The sequence below is a fragment of the Oryzias latipes genome, chromosome 23, assembly GCF_053564925.1.
Source record: "Oryzias latipes strain Hd-rR chromosome 23, Olatipes_Hd-rR_3.1".
In the NCBI taxonomy this organism is placed as follows: Eukaryota; Metazoa; Chordata; class Actinopteri; order Beloniformes; family Adrianichthyidae; genus Oryzias; species Oryzias latipes.
This window is the reverse complement of record NC_136259.1, coordinates 8708913-8734908: the sequence shown is the minus strand read 5'-3', so window position 1 is coordinate 8734908 and position 25996 is coordinate 8708913.

The following is a 25996-nucleotide window of genomic DNA, read 5'->3' as shown; positions in this document are numbered from 1 at the left end:
AAACCCGCTTTACACAAAATGTAGTGACCGACTCCCGAATGTTACGAGGTGGATTCTTATCATATTTAGAAAATACCAGTTTTAATGACATTTGTATCATTTAATTTGTTGTATTTGTCAGTCACACCTTTATTTATTTTTTTGTGAATTAAGCAGGCTCCTTTGTGATAAAGATAAACAGTCAAGATGAAACTATAAATGTCTGTAATGAATCTTTCGGCCCTGAAGCCTGAATTAGCTTGTTTCAGTGAGGTTGTTTATGCCACAGAACACTAAAATGGCAATTTGAAAACAATTTGACTTTAATGAGTTTTCACAAAATCAGAAACATCTTTTACAAACCAGCTTTGTTTTTAATTCAAGTTTCATCATCTGTAAAATACCTGCAGACATTTTCAAACTAGATTCCATCCATCCATCCATCCATCCATCCATTCATATGCGTCCAGGGTCACTGGAGCCCATCCTGGTTACACATTGGGAAAGGCGAGGTACTACATTTTATGTAGGACCGTAAACACAAAATAATCCCTCAACCTTTCCCTTAAGAGTTAAGTCAAACTGAACGCTAGGAAAAAACAAATGGACTCCAACTTCAACCTTGCACAGGGTGGTTCTGTAAAACAATGTCTGACATTAAACCAAAAACTGTTGGAGACCACTGTTCTCCACTAAGTTCAACACAAGACATACTTTTATTATTTTCAGTCAATCATAGCAAACTTATGTATATAATTTAAGGTTCATTCAGACTGGGAAAATCCTTTGTTCTGGTCTGGATGGAGTCCAGAACCTAGCGTTTGGTCTGTATTCAGACTGGCATCAAGTGGACCAGTGTGTTTTTGATCAAAGCTTGTAAACAAAACCGTGGGACTTAATATCTCTTTAGTCATTGGCCAGGATCTATAATGGTAGGTCAAAGCACCAAGAGTAAGACGTGCGTGCTGCACTTTACGGCCCTTATTGGAGCGATTAATTTTTATTAAAAATGCATATTTCAACTACCAGTTCTGAATGTTGGGAAAAACACTTTTTACATGTTACTTTGGTACGGCGGAAGAATGCTGCAAGATGGTTATTGGCAAAGAGAGGATGCAAGCAACTGCAGTGCTAAGGAGACGTTGGGTATGAAAGTAGGCTTATTGTGTATATATATATATATATATAGAGAGAGACTCCAGAGGAGCCAAACACCAACTCCTGGTCGACAGAACAGTCGCTCAAGACTGCAAGTCCCGACACATCAACCTGTGCACAGCCTGGATTGATTACAAGAAGGCCTATGACTCAATGCCACACACATGGATCACTGAATGCTTGGAGCTGTACAACATCAACAGGACTCTAACAGCCTTCATAGGAAACTCAATGAAGCTGTGGAAAACCACCCTTGAAGCCAATGGGAAGCCACTTGCACAAGTGTCCATCAAATGTGGGATATACCAAGGTGATGCTCTGTCCCCACTGCTGTTCTGCATAGGTCTCAACCCCCTCAGTCAAATAATCACCAAGACTGGCTATGGATACCGACTCAGAAATGGGGCCAACATCAGTCACCTCCTCTACATGGATGACATCAAGCTATATGCTAAGAGCGAGCGTGACATTGACTCCCTGATCCACACCACCAGGATCTACAGTACTGACATTGGGATGTCATTCGGGCTCGAGAAATGCAGCCGGATGGTGACAAAGAGAGGCAAGGTAGTCCACACAGGAGGGGTCTCACTCCCAGAAGGAACAATAGCAGACATCGAGGACAGTTACAAGTACCTTGGAATCCCGCAGGCAAATGGCAACCTGGAGCAGGCAACAAGGAAAGCTGCAACAGCTAAATACCTCCAACGAGTAAGGCAAGTCCTGAGAAGCCAGCTCAATGGCAAAAATAAGACCCGGGCAATAAACAGCTACGCACTGCCTGTTATCAGATACCCTGCAGGAATAATAAGATGGCCAAGGGAAGAGATACAGACCACGGATGTTAAAACACGAAAGCTCCTCACCATGCATGGAGGGTTCCATCCCAAATCCAGCACCCTGAGACTGTATGCTAGCCGCAAGGAAGGAGGCCGAGGACTAGTGAGCGTAGAAGCCACTATCCAGGATGAAACATCCAAGATCCATGAATACATCAAGCTCAAGGCCCCAACTGACAGTGTGCTCAGTGAATGTCTCAGGCAATGGAGAATAGAGGATACAGTGCTGGAGGACAGATCCTCATGGGAGGACAAACCCCTGCATGGGATGTACCACCGGAACATAACTGAAGTGGCTGATATCAAGAAGTCCTACCAATGGCTATAAAAGGGCTGGCCTACAGGACAGCACCGAAGCGCTCATCCTGGCAGCTCAGGAACAAGCCCTGAGCACCAGAGCAATAGAGGCTCAGATCTACCACACCAGACAAGACCCAAGGTGTAGGCTGTGCAAAGAAGCGCCTGAAACAATCCAGCACATAACTGCAGGGTGTAAGATGCTGGCAGGGAAAGCATACATGGAGCGCCACAATCAAGTGGCTGGAATAATATACAGGAACATGTGTGCAGAATATGAACTGGAAACCCCAAGGTCAAAATGGTCAAAATAAAGAACAGAGGAAAGCCGTTGTGGTGGATGTGGCAGTGCCAAGCGATGGGAACATCAGGAAGAAGGAACATGAGAAACTGGAGAAATACCAGGGACTCAGAGAAGAACTGGAGAAAGCCTGGAAAGTGAAGGTGACAGTGGTGCCTGTGGTAATTGGAGCACTTGGGGCAGTAACCCCCAAGCTGGAGGAGTGGCTACAACAGATACCTGGAAAGACCTCAGACCTCTCAGTCCAGAAAAGCGCAGTGCTAGGAACAGCTAAGATACTGCGTAGGACCCCAAGCTCCCAGGCCTCTGGTTGAGGACCCGAGCTTGGAGGAGAAACCACCCGCGGAGGGTGAGAGGGGCGTTTTTTTTTTTTATATATATATATTAAATTTATTTCATTTATCACTTATAAATAAAATAAAAAGCAAATAAAAACCCAATGTACAACAATGCTGGATGTGATGGATGGTTGCCAAAAATCCACAAGGGGCTTAACATGTGGCAACCCCTATAATGAGTGTATAAGCTAAAAAACAATACTGTTCACTAACAGTAAAACAATACAAATAAAATCAATACATATTTAATTCATGCTCTTACATACTTTACAATCAAACTAAAAATACTTGCCATATGGAAAAAAAACATTGTTTTTTAAACCGAGTTTGTGAAAGTTCTCTGAAAGAGGAAGGAAAATTGTTCCAAATTTTACATCCTCTGTATAAGACACTAAACTGTGACTGAGTTATGCAAGAGAAAGGTGCTCTGATGACACCCCCCCCCCCCCCCCCCGAGTAGGATATTCATGAAATTCATTATTATAATTGAACATGTTGGAGAAATGTTGAGGAAGAACTTTTCCAATAGAATTGAAAACAAACGGACCAGTTTGAAGTTGGTTAACTTGATAGACACTCAGACACCCCACTCCTAACTGAACGTGCCTAGGATAGCTGTGTGCTATCCAAGAGTTGGGTGGGGAGTTGGGTCTTCTGGACCCCACAAGACAGCACGCTGAACCTTTTTTCTTCAATGATTTGTGAACCTCACTGGTGTCCATGGATTACATGAAATCTGTCCACCTTTAACCACCTTTGTCATGGTAGGGAGAACACGTCAATGTAAGTGTGGGGACATCTAAGACAGCACAAGGGGTTAAGGAAACTACAACTTAGCTTTAAGATTGACGTATGCTTTACATATGTGTGCGACTCATCTGATGCTTCGTTCTGACTGTGTTAGGATCATCTGACCACTGGCTACGATGACCATTTTGGTTTAGTTGTTCTGCTCTGTGGACAGATCGTATTAACCATTGTGCTATCCTAGGCACTTTAACATTGGAAGTTGGGTCATCTAGACCCACTAGACAGCACGCTGAACCTTTTTTCTTTAATGATTTGTGATCTTCACTGGTGTCCATGGATTACATGAAATCTTTCCACCTTTATCCACCTTTGTTATGGTAGGGAGAACACGTCAATGCAAGGGGTGGGGTCATCTAAGATAGCACAAGGGTTAAGACTAAGGAATCTCAGAGCTAATAAAAGCCCAGTCCAATCGGAAACAAACCGACACCACCTCAAAAGGTGGGTCAGAGAGCGGTTCCTGGTCCCAGACCAGGGTCCATGTGGATGTATTCAGACAGAATATTTGTCACAGATTGTCAGGGAAAGCAAACTCTGGTTCACTTAAATGGTACTAAATGTGTCCTGTCAGAATACACCCTTAATGTTCACAGCATCATTTTGACATATTCCTTTAAAGATGTTGCACAGTGGAGGCGCTTTGAGCATTGAGTCCATTATCCGTTTGCTGTATCGCACCATTAGTTTACTTGGCATGGACAGAAAATAGTGTCTGTCTCCTGCAAACATATGGTTGCTTTTTTTTTCGAGCTCTGATTTCATGAACAACTCCCAGCAAACAGAGGTCACCTTGTTTTTGAAAAGTGACTTTCAAGAAATGAGGTTTCGGTTACAACACCCCCACTCCCCACCTCGCTCGGCAACCAAATTGTTTGTTTTCCCTGTTTAGCTTTTATTTTTTTGCTTTCGATAATGCATGCATCTTCTGCTGTATTAGTCCTTGTGTTCATTCCAAGTGTGAGTGCTTTGAAGACAGCAGGGCAAGGTGGAAGTCAAAGAAAGATGCGCAAGGAAAATTAAAAAAATCTGATAAGAATACAAGAGTTTAGTGCTGGAACTTAGAAAACGATCCCCCCAGTATTAAACTCGGTTTTGAATAAAAATCTTCAAACAATATACTGTAATTTTGGGAGTATTTTGCACAGTTTGGACAGGGGTGCGACTTACAGTATCCTCAGGTGAGACGTACATGTAGCTTAAAACAAGAAAAGTTTTTTTTTTTTTTTTTCCACAAACGACCACTAAGGGCACTGCAGGTGTGTGTATCAATATTTGCTACCGATAGGTTGCAGAGTTGGATTGTGGCTTCCTGATCTGTAAAGCTACGTACACACCGGCCCAACAACTGGCTTCTGAGCAACCGCTTTCAATGAACTAATTTTCGTGCTTTCACGTTCAGATCTCTCACGTTGCTACGCAACTTTTTAAGTCAGTTTTTTGGCTTTATGGTACAGTTTGGGTAAGCGACATGGTTTACCGATGCTTTTATAATTCTCTTAACATCATCCATCCTTTCCATGCATTGTAAATGAAATATACACAGTCAATACTTCTATGTGGCTAAACCCTTTCGACAGTAGCTCCTCCCACACGGGTCTGGAGCGCCCATCGGACATTGAATTTGACACTGGTCAAAATAGAGGCAGTGGACATGAATTTAACATTACGCCGAGCTTAGCCAAGTTTTTCCGAAGTATTGCAACTTTTTCTCCCAAAAGTGTGACTTATATTTGATTTTTTTTTCTTTTTTATTATGCTATTCTTAGCATTTGAAATTGAAACTACGGTGGGGAAAAATACCCCAAATACAACATATTGTCTTTATAACCAGCTTTACATGGAAATATTTTGCCTTAGATAAGAATTCTGTGGCACACAACGGGAAGAACAAAGGCATGTATGTGGGTTTTTTTTAACAGGGGAGCATGTTGCATTAATGTGTAGAAAGCCAACCCAGTGGTGAGTATCAGGAGACCTCCTACCTGCATGGAGATGGAGCCAAAAACAGAGCCGTGGACTCAAGAGGGGAAGAAGCCTGAAGCCTGTGATTGATGATGGTTGGGGCACCAGCCTGCAAAGGCTGTGTGTTGAATTCAGGAGCTTCTCCGACACGCCACGTCTGCTCATGTGTGTTGGGGTGCAGGTTTACAGGGAGGGTGCCACAATGTGAACCTCATTCCCCTGATCCCAAACTTCCTTTATTTTTTATTGTATTTCCCCTCACTCCTTACCTACCGATCCCCCACAGGTTACCCCCTTACCTTGGTTTTCTGGGCTGGTCCCCTTCCAGGCCCCTCCCCCAACTGAATCTCGGGGTTGTTCGGCTGTCTGGGGTCCCCCCCACCCAAACAATTCATTGAATTCTTGCGCTTTGGCAGAAAAGTGATAATGCCTCTCTCGGTGTGTCGCATCCCGCAGGAGCCACTGCAGACGCACCCGGAAGGCAGCAAAGCGGCACGCGAAGGAAGTTTGTGCAACCTTTTGATAAGCGTGTAGCAAAGTAAACACACAGGAAAGCTGTGTGTGTGGCCACACCTGTACATGCCTGCCAAATCTCCCACGATGACGTGTGAGAATCCAAAATGTCCCAAATTTCCTCCCGTGGACGTCACCAGAGACACTGGTGATATGTTGGTAGGGGTTGCTTTGGCAACATGAAATATTCCTTTTAATCAGACACCTTCAACTGCAAACGCACGTTTACGGTGCTTACAGCCGACAGAGACAAATATGTAATATAACCCAAGCGGAGCAATTTTACTCTCTAATTTGTTGTTTTTTTTTTCGAATCTTCCTGGGATGATTTGGGAACAGACTGTCTGCAGCTTGGTTTATTTAATCGTCTCGGTAAAAATGAGTTTCTAAGGAGGCAGCCGCTCCTCGCCATAAATGCGAAAAACGTTTGTTTACAGAGGATGGGGAGGATCACAGCGATAATCCTTTGATGTGATCTTCTGGTTGTTGTTAAAATAGTTATGACAATCTGGCCCCATTTAAATGATTTAGAGGCTGTTTGATTAGAAGAGAAACTCATTATTGTGTCCCGCAGCAGTCCTGGACTGTTTCCCCCAATTTTCTTTCTTACTGAGCCTTTCAACGAAACTTTCAGCACCTGCACGGAAACTCACCATAATTTGCACGGAGCAGCTAGTCCCCCCCCCCCCCCCCCCCACACACACACACACAAAAAAAAATTGGAATGACCCCTCCCAAAAAATGATGACATCACAGTAGGAAAACTGTCGAAAAAAAAGAATTTCGGCTAAGAGCTCTTATGGGGTTCAGAAAGAGAAACAGTTTGAGATCAAATAATAAACACAAAGAATGAAACGAAAACATATATCCATTGAAATTATTATGGGATGGCCACATGACCTACAGCTTGGTGGCCATTGAGTGGCAGAGTTAAAAATTTGCAATTTTTGCACAATAGAGTAATAAAAATGTGGTTTGAGCTGCTTTCATTAAAATTCACACACATACCGTCTGCTGAAGTATGCCAGCACAACTCAAGTTTCAGTGACCTTTGACCCCAGGAAGAGGCTGCCATCGTGAGTTTTCAAAAAAAAAAAAAATAAATAAAAAAAATCCCCTCTAGTATCTTCTATAAATTTTAACTCCTCTCCTGGATTTGGAGCCATCACCTCCAAACTCCTCGAGCATCATTGGCAAGCCACATGGAAATAAATGTTGTAAATAAAGTTTGTTGGTTTTGAACGACGTTACAAGCTTGCAAAATTTGTGTTCCCCCTGTTACCGGAGCATTTCTTTACCGCAGTATTGTGAAAAGTAAAAACATGAACCCCTGACTCAAGTTGAGTAAAACAATATGTTCCTAATATGATATGAACATATTAGGAATGTGGGCGTGGTTAACTAAAACCCTCCATTGCCAAGGAAATCCAAAAGTAGAGGGGGAGAGTGAGGGGCTATGTGGGTGAGTTAAAGGGGACGGCGGAGGGGAGGTAGCACCTACGAGCCAAATAACTCTGCTTTAAATTGATTTTTGTCTTGCATCTTTTTTGCACAGGGCCTCCTTGGCTTGGAACTGATTGGTAAATAAACACAATTGAATAAAAAGAAGGGCTGCATGGTGTGTCGTGGCCAGCACTTTCCAATCATAGTAAGAAGGTTTGAATCCCACCTGGGTATTTTCTCAGTGGAGTGTTAGAGAAAACCCACACAAAACTGCTTCATAGGTCATTTGGTTACTCTAAATTGACCCTAAGAGGTGTGTTTGTGTGTGTGTGATTGTGTGGCCGTGCAACAGCCTGCCGACCTCTTAAGGGTGTTCCCCGCCTTCGCCCAACTATAGCTAGGTTGTCTTCTGCAACCCCGTTACCTCGATAGGGATCAGTCGGGTTTAGAAGAAAGATGGATGGATTATAATAATAATAAAAAAATCAGTTTTTTCTCTAGTTTTCTTTTTAGTTTGTTCCTTTGTGAATCTATAAGACACAGGTTCAATGTGGACTGATCCCAGCAGCTTCTCCTGAACAGATGCTGCAGCTGCAGGTGATTTTTCCAGGGTGGTAAATCTTGTCAATTAGTCTTTTCCACCAAAGTGGCTGTGTGTTCTAATCCTGGGGCAGTCGTTATTAAAGCCGGAGCCTCTGTAGCGTGGGGGTGATTGAACAATTGTGCTTTAACCCTTGTGCTATCCTAGGCACTTTAACGTTGGGAGTTGGGTCTTCTAGACCCACTAGACAGTGCGCTGAACCTTTCTTTTTTCAATGATTTGTGATCTTCACTGGTGTCCATGGATTACATGAAATCTTTCCACCTTTATCCACCTTTGTCATGGTAGGGAGAACACGTCAATGTAAGGGTGGGGTCGTCTAAGATAGCCCAAGGGTTAAGAAACGCCTGTCTTTGCAGAAACAAAAGCACACGACGGACGTTTTTTCAGTCTAAGGGGAATAATTCCAACAGTTGTCACATTTTCTATTAGTATTCAGTGTTAAGAACATGTTAAAAACACACTTTTCTTTTTCTGATGATGGAAGACATATATTTTAGACTTCTTGACATGAGTAGTAAAATCGTTACTTGACTTTAAAAAATCGGACCTCCGTTGTGATCGTGTGACCATCAATCCATTCTAAACCTGCTAGATCCAGCCCCCTGGGGCGGGGCCCCTCGTTGGGCCCCCTGGGCGCAGTGGGGAGGGGGCTCTGCGGGAGGGGCTGGGGCTTGCACTCTCTACCCCCTGTGCCCCCCTGCTCTCTGGCGTTGGGGGCCGCTGTGGCGGTCCAGCCGGCCCTGTCCGGGGTGGCGGATTTGGTTGCCCGGCAGGCGGTCTTTCTCTATCTGCTGTACTGTGCGGGTCTTGGCTGCCGCTGCTGCGTTAGTAGTAGTAGTTTTAGTAGTTGGGAATATGAAAGATCTTAAAATACTTTTTTCTTTGTATTTATTTGATTCTATTAAAGACACTTTGATAAGAATGACAGTACCACGATTTAGCCGCACCTGCAGCTCTGTTTTCAGAAAAGTCTCCACCAATCATTCTCGATGATGCTAGCAAAATTATAATAAGACTTGTGATCTAAGGCTGCGTCCGAATTCCCACCCTAACCCCTGACTACTAAAAACATGTAGTGCGACACTTTATAGTGCCCTGAATTTTAAAAACAATTCGGACACCATCCTAACTACTTTTAATTTTTTTTTCAACACCAGATATGACGTCATCAATTTCACAAAGTTAAAATCGAATTAATGAGCGTTTTGCAACGATTATTTATGAGTAAACTGTCTTCTGAAAATAAAAATGTTGAGGATTTATTAAAAAAAATATATTTAAATACATTTTTTTGTACTGACGCAATGCATTGTTGTCTATATTCCCAGAGACTTCTGGGAAATTTCTAGGGCAGTTGATTTGGGAATTGTAAATTCGGACAGCACTAGAAAAATGGCGAACGCACTATAGTGCACTATAAAGGGGATAGGGTGGGAATTCGGACACAGCAAGTACCATAAAAATTAGCTATTAATTATGTTGAAATATAGTTTTGCAATACAAAGCATCAGTGGTATCATTTTGTGTTGGTTTTTTTTGTCACTGTTGACACAATTTGTTGCAGCCCGAATATAATTCTCGGGGATAGCTAGCTAAAAGATAAAAATAGATTAAAAAACAAAAATGTGTGGATCATATTTTGATAGTGATTTGCAATGTTTAAAAAAGAATAATGCAAACATAAGATCAAAGCTGCTAAAAAAGAATCCAGAAATAGACACGGCACCTACAGATTAAAAAAAAAACAAAAAACATCCTATTCCTTACAAGAATCAGTGTCAGAAATGGAGAAATTATTCTCCAGAGAAGCCTGACGCACTTTAGAGATGAATTATGTGGGACGGTGAAGAACTTTTTGGCAACAGGCAGAGACATATTTATGGAAAAATGGTCTTTGAAAAATGTGACGCTTGCCAAAGAGAGTGTTACTGATCATGCAAGGCTTCTTACGCTCCAACAGTGATGGTGGAAAATGAAAAATCCCAGCCAGCTCCAAACTCTGCTTTTGCATTTTCCAGCTTTGTTTTTAATACACAAACAATCATCTGGGGTTGAATACACACATTTTTATAGTTTTTATATTTCTTTTCATCTTTTTCTCTGATGCTTAAATCCTGGTGCTGAGAAGAGGGTCTACTTTTTCTTCCACATGAATTAAAAGACTGACTTTGCATTCTTTTGTGGTTATCAAGAAAGCAACACATGAATGTTTTCATACAGACACACCTTTCCGGGCTTTTTATCAGCATTTCTGATGAATGAGACGGAACATCGGAGCTGACAGAAGGTATAGTCCCCCCTCTGCTTTTTTCTCCCCTATCTTAACCTAATCAGTGCTTCTGAGTGTTTGATCCTGCAGGTGTGTGTGCGCCTTTTTTTTTTTGCAGATATGAGACTCAGCAGGACGATTCTGTTAACACAACACAAAGAAGGAAAGAGCAAGAGGGAAAAGAGAGATTGAAGTAAAGATTGGTGCTGATGTTAAATGTCCCAGATGCGACCCAAAGGAAAATGATCAATAGGCTGCCAGAGTGATGCATGCTGGGAATACAGCGTCCTCCAGCTTCCTCAAGATGCAGCTGGTACTGAGGAGAATCTCGGACTTGAGCCTGCGACTTGAGTAGCCGAAGTCTTAAATTTAGGACATCTGAAACCTGACTTGAGACTCAACGTCAGTGACTTGAGACTTAAGTTCTGAGACGAGTGTACGATGTTATTTTATTTGTTTGTTTTTATCTGCAGAACATCCCCTTCAGCTCTCTATAAAAGCTTTTGGATGAGGAAAACTGCCTTTTTTTCTGAAATTACTGGTGAAGGTTTGAAATGTGAAATTATTTACAGCTAGAGTACTGAGATTTGACTTGAAAGTACAGCTAAAGACTTAAAAACTGTACTCTATTTATTTTAATAAATATTTATAATAATAAACGTTAGCCTAAATTACAAAAGGGGTTCATTCAAATATACACCTGTGTCAAAAGACTCATTGTAAAAGTCGAATATGTCCAACTCAAGAGCCTTTCAGCTCTCATCTGTTTGCTCAGCTGTTGGAAAGGACAAGTAGAAAAAAAAACTGTACTGCATTTAATGCTACAGACCTGGAACTTGCCTTAAAAGTATTACTAGAACTCATAAATGACTTAATTACAGCTGAGACCTGAGCCTAGTCTTGAAATACAACTAAAGACCTGAGACTTGACTCTGGAGCACGGCTAGAATTGAGATTTGACTTGAAATTACAGCTACACACTTGAAACCTGATTTGAAATAACAGCTACCGTCCTGAAACTTGACTTTTAACAGCTTGAGACCTGAGACTTGACTTGAAATAAAAGCTAAAGACTTGATACATGATTTGCAGTCACAGCTACAAACTTGAAACTGGACTTTTTTTTTTTTTTTTTACAGCTAAATAAATGTAACTTAACTCAATATGATGTGAAGCCAGACTTGAAATTACAGTTCAAGACCTGAACGTTGGAACTAAATGAAAAGTCTTAAGGTTTTACTTGGACATGTTTAGTAGGACTTGTGAGCATCTCTGGTCTTGAGCAGTGGTTGCCCTTAAAATTAAGGTAGGAATATTTTACACAACAAACAAATTACCCAGAATTCACTGTGCTATTGAACATGCTATTAAGTTCCTTCTGATTTATTTTGCATTTACATTGAAGATAAAGTGTCAGTCACTCTGCAAGCTTCAGTTATGCCCAGCCGAGATCTGCATCCTGGATGGTGTTTTTGTTTTTTTGAGCCACTGAATCCATACCAAAAACACAGTAATGACCATTTTCCTTCTTTCTTTTCCATTGTAAAAACATATATAAAAAAATGGATCCTTGAAAACGTAACATTTGGTTTTTATAGTTTTGGACAGCAAGATCGTGATGCTTCCTTTTCCTTAACCCTTGTGCTATCTTAGATGACCCCACCCTTACATTGACGTGTTCTCCCTACCATGACAAAGGTGGACAAAGGTGGAAAGATTTCATGTAATCCATGGACACCAGTGAAGATCAAAAATCATTGAAGAAAAAAGGTTCAGAGCACTGTCTAGTGGGTCTAGATGACCCAACTCCCAATGGTAAAGTGCCTAGGATAGCACAAGGGATAAACATGTTGTTATTCATGGCTAAATTTCATATTCGCAAAAGTAAATTTGACAATAAAAAAACTGAATTCTTTGTTCTAAAACTGGAACTGTAGCTATATTTAAAATTAATTTCTGCTTCAAAAAACACAAATGCTCAAAAACAATTGGTTCGATTGTAAATCTTTTAGATAAGTGACATAAATTTACTCACGCATTTCTATATTTTTTTTTCTACTGTTATTTCTTGTTTTATTTTCTATTTTTAGTTATTTATTTCCTTCTGTGATTTCTTTATTTGGCAATTATTGAACACCAATTTGTTTTAAAAATCTCTATTACTTATAATTTTTTCTTTTTAGTTGAGATTTGCATTAGGTTAAAACAATTTTATTCTGCATTCAGAACTGTGTTGTATTCTTTTTCGTCTTTTTTGTAATATATTTTACATTGAAGAAGAAAAAACTTTTGAAGTAAAAATAAATACATTTTTATTTAAAAAAACAAACAACTAAAGGGTGCGCACCAGTTAGTAACAGGTTACACCTGTTACTAGGTAATTTGCGCACATAGAAATGTTCCAGAGTTACCTGGAAATGGCATAACGTGAGCTAATTGGGTTTAATTTTGCTTTTTGACTTGTATACAACGAGATTGCAGCTTTGCTTGCTTACCGTCATAATTACATCATCTCTGACGAGAGTTTTAAAGTCATGTGGTTTGTTTAAAAAAATCATATTTGGCATTTGGATTCTTACGACAAACTAAAGCCATTTGTTATTTGTATTAAGAGTAAATGGTGAATAAAACAAACAAACAATTGAAGTTTAAAAAAAATAATAATAATAACTGCACCCGTTAGTTTTTTTTATTTCAATGGCCCTTTAGGGGCTCCGTAATATACTGCAAACATTTAAGAAAAAAAAAAGATTTCATTAGCAGAAAGAAAAAACTGTTTGTGTATCTGCTAACCTGTCAAGTGAAATAAAATCTACATAGCAAATCAATCCATTTGATATTTTGGTGTTTATCTTGAGACTTTTGTTGTGCTTCAATTTGCCGCTTTAGAAAGACTAGCAAAATGCAGTAGGTCTTCCCCCATCTGACTCATGTTCCTCTTCATTTTCTTTTGTCTACTGGTGGCTCTTTAATCCTCTCTTTTTCATATTATTTTTCAAAAAAAAAAAAATTTCCCCTCCAGTATTTTCATTAGTTATTAAAAGCTGTCAGGCCAAAGTTGGCCTTCAATCCATCATCCCCAGGAGTTCTCACATTCAGTGCAGTCATAAGGAGAGTGGGCAGAGCACACACCATCTATTAAGCACAAAGTATGTAGGGGGACTCTGTGAAATATTCACTCAGTCTCACTCTGTGCCTTTTTATAAATTATCATATTACTAAAGAGGCCCATTTACTATGTATGGTTTGTTGCCTGGGAGCTCGTCCTAATAGCCTTCTTGAAAGCTGGAGGGGGGGCTTTTTGGACTCTGATGTATGCTGGCCAGAGCCGACTGTCCGCCAAAGACCTGGCCATCATTTATCAGGTTGTTTTTTCTTTTTTTTATTTTGCGAGAGATCTCCATATGGGGAATATTAACAAGCATATTTGGCACGGCTAAAGTCTATAACAATCTTCGGGCCAGACTTTGCTGACACTATGCAAAATGGGTTGGTGGGGGGGTGGGGGGGGGGGAGTATGGGAAGAAGGTGCAGGGAGGGGGTCGAGTGGAAGGTTCAAGATTTGGAGTGAATGAGTGGAGAAAATATCCACACAATATGCCTGAGTCAATTAGCGTGTGCCGTGTTGGCGCGCCGCGGCCATACATCATCTGAAGGGGGTTTAAATCGAAAAAAATGGACGTTGCCAAAGTGATGACATTTTCACGCGGCTGGGAATGCTTTCCCCATGTTCCATGGAATAAATCCTCTGTGTTGCCAAGGTGGAAAACTTTATCCATTTACTTTAAGTGTTTTTTTGTTGCTCAGCTTGTTAAGAGCTATTTATGAGTGCGATTCAAAAGTGTTTCATTGTTTAAGAAAATAAAAGCCTTCAGCCGTGTCAGCTTAACCCTTATTGATCCAGGGTCTTTACACTTTACTCTAATAATTTATCTTTAAAAGACTTTTTGTGGCAATGCCTAATATCCATCTTCTTATTTTTACAGATATTTATGATTATTCTAATTCCATAATAAAACTTAGTTCCAGGTGGTACATTTTGTAAAAAAAACAAAACAAAAAAAACAATAAATATTGTAGAGATGAAAAAAAAGATAAATTTACAAATAAAGCAAGGACAAGGTCAAGGCTATGTAATAAAAAGAAAAAGAAAAAGCTCCACTTAAATTTCCAAGGATCTACAGTGTTCCATGAAATCAATGACGTAGGGTTACAGATGTATTAAGGGCTGTAAAACCCCTCCCTATACCATCTAAACACTTTTCTCAGACTTTTTTTGTTTTTTCAAACCTTCAAACCATTCAAACCTTAATAGAAAATTATAATAGTGTTATAGAAAACATGAAATATTATATGAAAACAAGATGGGCACATTCTGTACAACAGACCAGTGTTGCCAGATTAAGTTCCTGGTTTTCCAGGCCAAATATGATCTAAAAGAAACCAGCTAATTGGAAAAGACTGTAGCAACTATGACAGATTGATTGACAAGGTCAACAGCCTATCAGAATGCATAACATAGCGCACTATAGAGAAAGAGAGAGAAAAGCCATGTTAATTTGATCAACATTGAAATCCCAAGAGGTGAACGGCAATACTGGGAGGGAACAGTAATCCAAGGCATATCACAATTTATGTGTCAAAACTCTTGTTGTGTTTGTTTTAAACCAAAAATCGGAAAGTTAAAATCTTTTTGAAACCTCCCCATTATATTTCGAATGAAGACAATGTTAACCCTTGTGCTATCCAAGGCGCTGTAACGTCAGAAGTTGGGTCATTTGGACCCTACAAGACAGTGCGCTGAACCTTTTTTCTTCAATTATTTGTGATCTTCACTGGTGTCCATGGTTTACATGAAATCCTCTTGACCTTTATCCACCTTTGTCATGGTAGGGAGAACACGTCAATGTAAGGATGGGATCAACTAAACCCCATAAGATAGCACAGGGGTAACGGAGGGGGATTCTTTGTCGTTCCTGCGTCGTCGTAAACAGCCGATGTGATTGGCAAAAGCAACGGGGAATTCAGAGATTTCGGCTCGTGGAACAAATTTCCCTTGGTCTGATGGCTCATGTAATAATATTACGATTACTTGGATGTGATTGGCTAAATTGTACTACAAGCCATTGAAAACCTGTGGCTACTTGACCTCGAGAGCCTTAACCCTTGTGCTATCTTAGATGACCCCACCCTTACATTGACGAGTTATTCCTACCATGACAAAGGTGGATAAAGGTGGAAAGATTTCATGTAATCCATGGACACCAGTGAGGTTCACAAATCATTGAAGACAAAATGTTCAGCTCACTGTCTAGTGGGTCTAGATGACCCAACTCCCAATGGTAAAATGCCTAGGATAGCACAAGGGTTAGGGGCCAAATAAAAGGAAAAAGGCTTATTTGTTTATGTGATCCCACAGAACAGACCTGTGGTTTGTACTTCTGAATAAAATAACTGTTTGTGTTATTTTATTCGCTGAAGAAACACTTACTTCTACAGAAAATCAAAACACGTCGAAGACAGAAAACATTCCATTCAACTGTTTTCTACAAGCTTCCTTAAAAATGTCCGGGCAGAAACACACACACACACAAAAGCCCAGACTATTTTAATGCACTCTTTGTATGCTAAACACATTAGAGTTAGAAAAACGGCTGCTCAAGAGCCCGATTGATCCTTTTCGTAATTATGTTTGCATTGTTCAGCGCCTGAGCCCATAGGATTTTAGAAGCTTTTTAGCACTAATCAATACAGCCCTATTTGAAAGCTGTAAATCCATTTCTAAGAGTTTTTAACCAATATTAATTCAATCCATATGCAGTCCAGAAGGATTATGGGGTCGTGTTTCTTGGAAATGGAGCCTCTCCTTCAGTTATTAATCTGCTAAAAACTAATTTGGGTGCTTTGAAATTCTCTATTGATACTTTTGTTCTTTTCTCTATTTATCGTCTGTTTTTTGGTAAAAAATAAATAAATTGTGTTCTTGGGACAAACTTGTACTTGCAAAGAAGAGGAAGAGTGAATAAAGTGAACAACGTGATGGACATATTCACACCTACTTAAATATTCACAACACGTATGGACTCTGCTAGTTTGTGAGGACTTTTATTGACTGACACAGTTCACTTTACCTTCAGGGACGTCTATATTCAACTTCTGAAACTGAAGAGGAGCTCTGGCATCCAACATGTTGATATACATGAATAATCCATGAGTTCAATTCTTAAAATCCATTGTTTTTATCTAAAAAAAGCTGATGTATCATAACTGAAACAGTCATTCAAATTAAACCATCTAAGATGATCAATGACGCCATTTACCAACCAAAAAACTAGATACTATTGAGCATTGGACAGTCTGAACACTTCCCTAGTCCATGGCAGGGCTTATCATCAAACTCAACTTACCTAATAGAGAACGGGAGACCAGAAATTTCTACCCATCTATTTTCTTCCACTTATCTACATAACCCTGTAACACCGGAGATGTCGCTCTCCGACATACCATAATACATTGGTGTCAAACTCCAGGCCTCAAGAGCCAGTGGTCCTACACTCTTTCCAACTAACCTGCCATTGTAGCTTTTAATTGGCAAAACACACCATATCCAAGTAATCAGCAACAAGTAGGGCTGGATTTCTAAAAAAAAACCCAGCAGGTTGCACGCCCTCTAGGCCGGAGGTCCGACACATTTGCTAAATCTATGACGATTGATCAGAGTGAATCAGCTAATTCAGACACGGAGAAAAGCGGCCTTCATATCCGAATTTGCACCGATACGCAACACTTCACATAACATGATAAGTTGCAGAGAAAATTGCAGTAGTTAGCAAAATTGAAAAGAAAACAGCTTGTGTTCTGCTGAGCTAAGAAACCAATGTATTTTTTATGGGGCAGCTTCTCTCACTGCCTCCAAATAAATATTCATATCTTTCACTTTCACTTGTTAAAAATGTTATATTCTTGTAGGAATCACAAGGCTTTGGGCTACAATTTGTGAAAGGAGTCTTCATGTTTTAGTATGCTCTCACAATGGCAAGTTAAGTCATGACTTGGTGTAAGAAGCAGCCCAAAGATTTAATATGGGTGGGTAAATTGAGGAAAATTAAGGGATCTTAGCTTGGAGTGTTTACCCCACAGGTTTAAGGGGCCCCATTTCCTAAAACTAGACGCATTTTCCTACATTTTGCTGAAAAAATGACTCTGTGACAAACAGTGGCTGAGTTACAGAAGTGTTCGGGAAAAGATCTTCTGTCTACACTCTAGCGATGATGTTGTCTCTACTTGAAAAATTGTAGGAGATACACTTCACAGATACATGTCACGTTGAAGCACTCTCTCCATTGACTTCCATTATGTTTAAAATTTAAGCAACTTCAAAAAATTAACTATAAATATTTGCAAAGATTCTAAAGACAGAAGAAAAGTCCACGAAGAGCAGAACAAATGCATGTTTGAATTTTTTGTATAGCATAAAATATGCAGAAGTTAGGATTGCAGAAACTTTAAAGTTGCGGAAGAGCCTTACCGATGTGTTTCTATTGCAAATGTTGCAGCAACTTTGTTGAATTGCAAAAAAAAAGCACAAGTTGCAGAAGAGATCAATAATGTCCATGACTTGCAGAACATTTTGATACTTGAATGGCAGAAATTGGATCAACGATGCTGAAGACACGCGTGGACAAAAAAACATACAGAAGAACAATAGTTTGCATCATGCAATCAAACTAACTATAAAAAGTAGATTGTTATGAAATAACTTCTTGGTTCTTTTGTTATCACAACACGGGCTATGGTGAAACATACCAGACATGTTTTGACAAACACGTTCCGTCTTCAGAGTCAATACCAGGTTGTTGTGTGTGACACATAAACGTGCGTAAGCGTATGCCACGCACAACCACTGGATGACGGCTCTGACAAAGATGAAATGCAGCCATCGAAACATGTCAGGTAATGTACAAACATACATGTACATACATGTTTGACAAACGCTTGGTTGTGCATGACGTACATAAACGTATGTAGGCGTGTGTCACGCATTTCCACTGGACATTACCTGACATGTTTCGACGGACACATTTTGTCTTCGCCAGAGTCGTCACCCAGTGGTTGTACAGTTTATGTACAGTTTATGTATAACCATTTAAACATATCTGACATACAGACACTATGAACTTTATTGCATTAGTATGTTATGATTGCAAAACAAGTTACTTTATGAAAGTTGCTTCATTAGTATGGTCTGGTTGAGTTTCTCAGCCAACACTCACACAGTAAAAGTCCAGTCAGGCGACGGCAGTCTTGCCCCAAATTAAAAAGAAAACACAAGTGAGGAGTTGTCCTGCAGTTACTGTGGCTCCCAAGACTGTAGGAACCTGCCACGGATTTACTGGTTTCAATTTCACACCTCTCCTCTTTTAATGCCTGCTGCTCCGCTCGCCTCCTCTCTGGCTTTTCTTTTCAAACTTCTCTTTTATCTTGTATTCTTCCCTTTTAGCCACGGCATTTGTTTTGTAAAAAGTGAATATTTGGTTTTACACACCATATCTTCTAGAAGGTGTGCTGGAAAGCCTTGTTTATTTTTTTTAATAACGGTGTGCTTTATAATCCAAAGCACCTTACATGTAGTATAATTCTGGCTGTGTTTACCGATGTTGAAGCAACTTTGAAAGGAACACGGTCCTCTGTCAAAATGTTTGCTTGAGTGTTTTTATGGATAAGCAAACATATGTAGCGGTGTTGACAGTTTTTTTTTTTCGTTTTTTTTTTCCGTGCAACTAACAAGGTTGGGAGTTAGCATAGTCACAATAACTTTTGTTATAGCGATTTCCATCTGTTTTTTTTTTCACGTTGCATACGAGGTTGGGGGCTACAGCTATTGTGAATACGCTAGCATGGCTAACACGTAGCAGTGTCAGGCTATTTTTTTACATGTTGCTAACAAATCTGGTGTTAGCATAGTCAGTTTTGCTTTAGCAGTGTCTGTTTTTCATGTCTTGGAAACAAGGTTGGGAAAGGCAGGAATTGTGACATGGCTAACATGTAGTGGTTTATTTTGTACCTGTTGCTAACAAGGTAGGCCGTTATAGGGTAGTCATAGGCTGTATCCGAAATACCACTCTAACCATAGTGCACTATTAAGTGGCTTTGCCATTTTGTAGTGCTTTCCGAATCTACAATTCCAAAATCAAGCGCCCTTGAAATTTCCCAGAGGCCATTTTGACCCCACAAGATATCACAAGGGTTAACGCACCTTATAGTTCAGAGCGCCTTATACATGACATTAATTTGAAATTAGACTTTTTATTGACAGGCCGCGCTATAGCGCAAAAAATACTATACATGTTAGGGGATTTTTTAGGTCCTTCCAGCATCAAAACTTTATTAAAAAAATCCAACAAACTTTTGAACCTTTTAGAAACTAAAACTAGCCACAAATGAATTCTATAATACCTGCCTTTCACCAAGTCTCCTCCTTATTATTTCAGTGGCAACCTGCCACCTGTTTTCACCTCCTTGTTTGGACACTTAAAAGTTACAACGTCCTATCCAACTTTCTGCAAATTCATTCCTCCCACCTCCCCCCTTTTTCGTTGCTTTCATCAGGCCTTTTCACCAGCCTCCCTCTGAAGGAGTGTCTGCTGTCCCACCACCGGGGCATAATGACCCGCAGGCTGTGAATTTAAACGAGGCTGAGAGCTGGGCAGGACTGGGCTGCACCCGAACATATGGCTCGGATGGAGTGATGCCGGGGAGAAAAGAGAGGAGAGAAGAGGACGAGCACGAACAGGCTAAAGGACTGTGGTGAGAAAAGACTAAATCAAAGGAAAAGAACAAAAGTGCCTTTTTTTTTGTGAGGAAGAGGAACACAAGAGGTGCCCGGCAAGGAGCAAATTAGCGGGGCATTAATCTGGAGTAACAGTGAGCAGGATGAAAGATGGAAAGGGGAGGTAAAGGTGGTCGCAGGTGCGCACAAGGACTCACCTGGCAGAAGATTGTGGCCGAAAAGAGCCAAGCAGAGGTGAGAAAGGAGAAAGAGCGGGGAGGAAGATTGATGCTGGTTCTAAAGAAGGGAAGGAGAGAAAAAAAGCCGAAGGAGGAAAAGATCTTGACCAACAATAATCTGGATAAAAATCCTAAAATGGAAAAATCGGAATTATCAGGTCATAATCAAAGTAATTAAATAAATCTTCTTGACACAGATTTCGACATAAGAAAAAAAATGGTTTATTGACTTATATCTATACATTTATACTTCATTTATAAGTATAAATGTGCGCCGCTCCTTCTGAGTGATGTGTAAACAAATTCCTAAGTTTAGACACGTTATCCACATTTACAAAACGACCCTTAACAATATCAAAGAATAACTGGACGGCTGAACGTGGCTTGCTGCCACTAATTCTATTATTCTATGAAATAGTTTGGGTTTACAGCAACAGAAGGAAACTAATTAGACTATTTGATTTTATAAGTAAAATCTCTAAAATTGTTATTTTGTGTTTTACAAGTTGACATTTATTTATATGTTTTGAACTTTCCTTTTGCCAGGAATCGGTGGTTTAGGACTCAATATGCAGAAGATCAGGCTTGATGGCAGAAACTCATGAGGAAAAACCCTCGAGGCAACAAAAAATGGTGACAAGGCAGATGGCAAACTGAAAACAAGACACTTTATATATTATTATTTTAGTCTGAGGACAATTTACAGAAATGAAAACAGCTGTGGTTGATTATTAACAGGAACCTGACGCGACTGACAGGGTTCAATTTAAAAAGATTATCAAAAATATCACTAAAAAGACACACTAAACTGCCCAATCCTCACATCTTCTCCCTTCTTGACAAATAAAAAATACAATGTGTTTCAAAAACTGAAGTATCTTTATATTTAGAAATCCTTACAATTGGCTAATTGTGTATTGATGGACCCATGTGCACATAATTCGTGACTCTAATCATGAAGTTCTAAAGCCACATTCATATGTGACCTTATACCATGGTATAAGGCTACATTCACACCGCAGGCTGAAACAACCCAATTCCGATTTTTTTTGCCCCTATGCGACCTGTATCTGATCTTTTCGTGACAGTCTAAACGACACAGATTTGATCTTTTCAAATGCGACCCAGGCCACTTGGGTATGTGGTCATGAATCCGATACGTACCCGATCTTTTCAAATGCGACCGCCGTCTGACCGGCCAGGCCACATGAATCCGACCCGTACGTCATTGATACGCTACAAACTTCATAATTCTGCATTGAAGTAGGCGGGAACGAGAACACAAACACCAACCATGGCGGACGATGCTGCTGAGAAGCGAAGCTGGGAAGGGAAGCGTGGTCACCAATTGCATTATTATTTGGGGTGACAGCTCTATTCAGGCCAAACTCAAGGCCTCTTATTGCAACCGTGCGGTTTTTGAAAATATTTCCAACGAAATGGCCGAGCGTGGTGTTGAACCTTTCCCGCGATGACTATTTTTTCTGTCTCCCTTTCTGACCAGAAGCGCGGGGGACCCAAGGCGGATCCTTCTCCGGGGTTCACTTCCCCGTTCGGACCCTTAGATTCTCCAGGATTCTCCAGAGCGGGTTAATAAATAGTCAATAGCATTTATTCTGGGGGAAGCCTTCTTTTATTACCGTTCTCCTTCCTCCGTAACATTCAACATGAATGCGTGCCCCCACTGCCCCCCCCCCATTCTCTACAGCTACACACGCTCTTCTCCTCTCTCTTACACACACACACACACACGTGCGGCCGCAGCACACAAACATCCCCATTCCACAACAGTGGGTACAGATGATCCTGGCTCCATTGCCTTCTTGAAATGAGAAGATTGTTATTGTGCTGGCTCCTTCGTGAAAATAAATTTATTAATGAAAAAGAGCTCCGCTGTTGACAACACTGTTGTTGACATCCATTGTTAACGTTAGTTACGTTAGCAAAAAATCAGAATTGAGCATTAAGCCCTGCAGTGTGAACGTAGCCTGACTGGCTTAATGGCCTTCGTATTATGCATTATCACATTTTAGCCTCCGCTTCGCGTCGGACGGTTCAGACTTTTGATCTCTAAGAACTTTTTTTAACAACTGGGGGAAAAAAATTTTGAGAGTAAAAATATTGCCAGCCCTGTTGTTGAAACTGTATTACACAAAATTGAATCAATGTGAAGCATTTCACTGTATTTTTAGCTTACATTTACATTTTACACCAAAAACTGTGTATTTTATGTATAATTTCTTAGGTCAATGTGTCAATGAAATGTAAGGAGTAAAAAATGCAGCATTGTCTTATCAGCCGTTGTATGATGGCTGGTTCAGTGTATTTTACGTTGAATTTTTTACAGAGCATTCTGTGTATCCAAGCCATTAACATCTTGGCAAGAATTCCGTATTTTCAGAAAGGTCATTGTCACAGTAGAAACCAGAGACAAAGAATTTGAAACGAGAATTTACCCAGAATTATAATAATACTACAGAATTAAAACAATACATAAAAGTATTTCAGATATTTAATTACTGTTTCCATCTCATTAGGTGAAACCCAAGCAGATTCATAAGATAACAAAAAAAAGAGGTATGAGAAGTATGATAAATACAAGACACAAACCAGAACTGCAAACATGTACAAGTTAGGCACACATAACCATCAGTTAAAGGTTATACATATATATATATAGATATATATATATCTATATATATATATCTCTATATATATCTATATATATATATATAGATATATATATCTATATATAGATATTTATATATATAGATATATACATATACATATACAGACATACATATACTTGTCTACATGTGTGTATATATATATATATATATATATATATATATATATATATATATATATACACATGTATATACACATGTACATATGTATATATATATGTGTGTATCTGTATTGTATCTGCATATCTATTTGTTTTGAACATGTATGTTTGTATGTGTATGCATTTGCATTAAAAATATATTTTACCCATTAAATAAACAGTTAGCAGGCTGTAAATGTGCACAGTGAGGAAAATGAAAGCGCAAAGAAGAGCTAAGAACACTAGAAGTGGACGATTCTGGAGAGGCAATCATACTTTGGAGGGCCCGATGGAAGGAGGAGGGCAGGGGAGACAGGAAAACAGAGGACGGGAGGATAAAAGAGGGTGGGAGATGTGCCGGCCTGCTGCGGGCTGCCTATGGAGGCTGAGTGTCGGGACTCGTCTCTTTGGGCCCAAGGGGCCCAGGTGGGTGGAGGGATGGGGGTACGGGAAAGCAGAGATCAGTTCTGTCAGAACTGGGTTCATACCCCCGGGGCCACAGAACTGGGCTGGCCCTGGGAGAGAGCGCAGGGATGAGCGCTGCTGCTATTTTTATATCATTCTGAATTAAACTGTTCCAGAAAAGAAGACAAAAAAAAAAAAAAAGAGCACTACAGTGCACGATTGGACAGCATTGAGGAAGCTTTGCGTTCGCATGTTTGCGCTCATAAATCAGTCGATGATGGGTTGGTGCCGCCTGACAGATGCGTGCAGAGTGCTAAGCATCTTTTTGTCATCAGACACCCAACGGAACAACGGAGGAGGAAGAATGCAGTGCCCCCCCCCCCCCCCCCACCCCCACCCCCAAGTCCCACACAGCCAGGGAAATTTCCAACTCCAAGGTTAATTAAACTCTGGAAATAAGCTCAAGAAGCTTTCTCTTTCCAACTCATTAACCAATTATAACGCTTCTTCAACACAGCTCTGCACTAATCACAATAAGCAGAATAATTATCTGTCAATGTGAGTCAAAGATCATCAAATAAACCCGCAGTTGCTTTGACAACAGCCAGGAGGGTCAGCGTCTGCCCAAAAGCGACTCTGACTCCTACTGTTAAATCGTTATATTACTGTCATTAAAAATAAACACTGTTAATGGGCTAAATATGTATTTCGATTTTTTTTCTGTAACTAAAGCTATTACAAAAAGAAAAGAAAGCTGTTATGTCCTTTCAATGCCATACATGAAGAATACTTCTTTTTGGTTCTTACTTGTGTAGGATTTTTTTTTTTCATTTGTTTTTTCAAAAATGTTACTTCCGTTAACGAAATTTATAGTAGTTGGTGAAAAAGTGTGCCCTGTTGGAATCCTGCTGATACACTTGAGTGAAAAGTTGCAATTTTGCCATTTGCACAACTTTTTTGTTGTTGTGTTTTTATTTTTTTGTAGTGTGGATTACTAGATATAATGAAGAGCAAGAAAAAAAAGGTTGGACTATGTGGAATGACGAGTGTCAATAGTTCGGATCATTCGTCATCATTCATTATATGACAGACTACAAAGTCACATAATGAGATATTACTACAGTACCCAGGATACCCAGAGAGGCCAACAGTTAGGAGTCGATCGGTCAGAAGAGGGAGAACTGTTAGTTACATTTCCCCTTTATTTTTTCAATTATTTGTTGAAAATATTTATAGCTTAGGATTTACCTTTTCTTGTGTGTATATTTATCCTTTTTGTTTCTGTCAATGACATATTTTTAGACCAAGAAACATGCCGCATTACAGGGCAAATTAAGTAGAACAAAACAACGTGATAAAACTACAAAACCCAGAATGCCCAAGAGGGAGATGATTGGTCTGAGGAGTCAATGGGAAGTTTTTTTTATTTTGAAATTCATGTTTGTCTCTTATATAACATATTTGCAATATGCAGAGAGAGCAACACGACAGCTCAGTCAAACTTTATTGACAAATACGCTTGTTCCGTTGTATCACATCAAATACAAAGCAATATTTCACTTATGTTGAAGCACAATAAGTGTCTAAAAATACAGTATTTTTTTTAACTCACTTTAGCAGCAAATGAGTTTGTTTCCTTGCATGACATTTTCCAGTCCTTTGGGATTTACAGTCCTATGACTGCAAAGTGACTCCCGGTCCACAGCAGCAGCTCATGAGCAAAGATCAATACAGTAGCGGTCTCCTGCAGCTACAGGACACTTTCCCAACATGCACTGTGCTCCTGACAAGGTCACCTCAGGAGAATCACAGGTCAGGTAAACACCAGCGCTTCATCTTCACAAACCGTGGAGGGTACGAGTCTGCAAAGGCAAGAGGCGATCTTTAAAATGTTTATTAGTAAAAAAAAAACAAGGAGTTAAAATCTTCATGAGATACAGAAGTAAATTGTTGAAAATGTAGAAATTTATGGCGCTGTCCCACCAGCGCTCGATCAAACACGGACACGGCGCATAAGGATGATAAAAAAAAGTATGACAGTGAGGAAAAATTCCCTCGTGTTTATGTAATGGCCTCAACTTTTGGTGAATATGAAATGAGTGTCTGTCTCTGATTTATTAATAAGAGGGATTATCTACCCTGAGGAATAACTGTCTGCGCCATGTACAATTTCCAGCTCTGTTTGAATTTACAAATGTTTTTTTAGTCCTGCATTTAGGGCATGAAAGCCTTTTTTCATAATG